Source organism: Pristiophorus japonicus, chromosome 20 (assembly GCF_044704955.1).
Source record: "Pristiophorus japonicus isolate sPriJap1 chromosome 20, sPriJap1.hap1, whole genome shotgun sequence".
In the NCBI taxonomy this organism is placed as follows: domain Eukaryota; kingdom Metazoa; phylum Chordata; class Chondrichthyes; family Pristiophoridae; genus Pristiophorus; species Pristiophorus japonicus.
In genome coordinates this window covers 80,706,556-80,708,769 of record NC_091996.1, presented here as the reverse complement: position 1 = coordinate 80,708,769, position 2,214 = coordinate 80,706,556, and the positions used below count along the sequence as shown (strand labels likewise).

Sequence of the window (2,214 nt, the reverse complement as noted above, 5' to 3'; positions counted from 1 at the left end):
TGTTTCCAGCACGATGGGGAAGAAAGCAGTTCTGGATCTCGGAAATGGATTAAGTAGAGCATGTTTCTGTGGAGGAGCATTGAGGAAACAGTGATCACAATATCATTAGGTTTAGAGTAGTTATGGAAAAGGAGAAGGTATAATCATGTGTGAAAATACCCAACTGTAGGAGGACTAATTTTTTGAGTTGAAAGGGATCCGGCCCAGGTAGATTGAAACCAAAGATTTCTCGGTAAAACAGTAAATGCACATTGGGAGACTTTCAAAAAGGAGATAGATCGGGTAACGACTAGACACGTTTTCATGCAGGGTGCAGAAATAGCATGATAGCTAGTTACAGCTCAGTGGATGAATGAAGATCAACTAAAACACAAAAACGGAAGCTTGTGATAAACTTCAGGCTCATATTTCAGTAGAGAACCAAGCAGAATACAGAATGTACAGAGAAGGACTATCAAAGGAGGAGGAAGTAGAATCAGCAGAAAAACAGGATATTTGACATAGTACTTATCTGAGGAAGGACACACTTGCCTTGGAGGTGGTGCAACAGAGGTTCAACAGATTGATTCCTGGGATGAGAGGACTGTCCTATGTTGAGAGATTGTGCAGAATATGTCGATTCTCTCTGGGGTTTCGAAGAATCGGAGGTGATCTCGTTGAAACGGACAATATTCTGAAGGGGATTGACAGGGTAGATATTGAGAAGCCCGGCTAGCTCAGTCGGTAGAGCATGAGACTCTTAATCTCAGGGTTGTGGGTTTGAGCCCCATGTTAGTCGATTACTGTTCCTTAAAATTTATGTTGCTTTCACGGGAAAACATCATTAATGAACACATTATCTTCTTTTGCACAATGAAAGAAATACGAACTGAGGGAGAGTTGATAATTTAATCATCTGTTCTGTGCTCTGCATAAGAACACAAGAACCAAGAGCAGGAGTCGGCCATTTGGCCCTTCGAGCCTGCCTTCTTTTGCACTGAAACAAATTATAACCGTGAGTTTAAATTAGCAGTGCGAGATATTTACAGGGCACCTTTCAATGCTTCACAAAACCATTCCTTTCACTACAGCCACCCGGGATCGTTTCCCGGTTTGGGAAGTATATTTGATATCACCGCTTGCAATTGAAGTGGAGTAATTTTATTACGTCAGATGGATGTCCCAAAGCACTTCAGAGTGGTGTCAAAACAAATGAGTTTGCAATTAAAAACACTGAATGTCAGGAGTGGGATTTGAACCCATGCCTCCAAAGGATACTGCGACCTGAACGCAGCACCTTAGACCGCTCGGCCATCCTGACTGTTGATGCTTCAGTTACAAGTTATTACTCAGGAAAGTTTCAGACCGGGCGCTTGTTCAGTGTTGCTGGAAGGCCCAGTGATCGGGATATCCTCTCCCCCGGGGTTTTCCTGAGCCTGTGATCGGTGCACGGGGAGGTTTGGCCCGGGTCTGAGGTAGCTTGCATCCCAGGGATGGACAATAACCCTCTGAGCTCTGGAACTGGGGAAGAGCGAATAATTAATGAGCTGTTTGTGGGTTTCAAATGCAACTTAGATCTGATGGTATAAACCGATAGTGTTGTTTCACAGAATGAAAGAAATGCGAACAAGGACAATCGAAATTTCAATAACTGAACTTTAATAATGAGTGAAACTTTAACCCTTGATGAAGTTTTATCCCCGATCTGATTTTACACACTCTGTATTTGAGTAGATTAGTTTTAAAATGTTAATTGCTCATGCGACAATGTACCCTGGACAGCTTTTGTTCAATTTTATTGCAGACAAGTTTTTGCTTCACAAATAATGTTTCCGCACAGGCTCGCAACAGAGACCTTTCGCGTGTGAGGCAAACATGATAACCGCTACACTACGGAAACTGCTGCTTAGCTCAGTGCCCAGAGAGAAGTGTTCAGCAACAAGCTGAAATGCTCAATCCCTCTCTCTGCAAAAAGTTCCTTTCACAAACATTTCTCTGACCGGAACTGCACCAAACAACAATGTTCACCTTTCAAAGTCATTAAACTCCCCAATTTCCACATCTGCAATGTTAAGGACAAGGACTGAAAGCGCTTTGCGATCAGAAAATTGCCGGAAACCCCTGTGGCTAATGACAGGAGTTTTGATGGTTGATTTCCGTACACACCTTGTGTTATGTATTTAACCTTTGGCGATCTGTATCACACCACCACCAGAGGGCCTACCTGTTGGAGTC

The 2,214-nt window shown here is 43.0% G+C and overlaps 2 non-coding genes across 2 annotated transcripts; one reads left to right on the top strand and one right to left on the bottom strand.

Moving 5' to 3' along the window:
• The first annotated feature begins 705 nt into the window (after positions 1-705).
• On the top strand, positions 706-778 carry trnak-cuu (transfer RNA lysine (anticodon CUU)). Its single transcript has one exon. It is a non-coding gene; the product is annotated as a tRNA-Lys (tRNA).
• Positions 779-1,217: 439 nt separating this feature from the next.
• Positions 1,218-1,300, bottom strand: trnal-cag (transfer RNA leucine (anticodon CAG)). Its single transcript has one exon. It is a non-coding gene; the product is annotated as a tRNA-Leu (tRNA).
• Between the last annotated feature and the right edge of the window lie 914 nt (positions 1,301-2,214).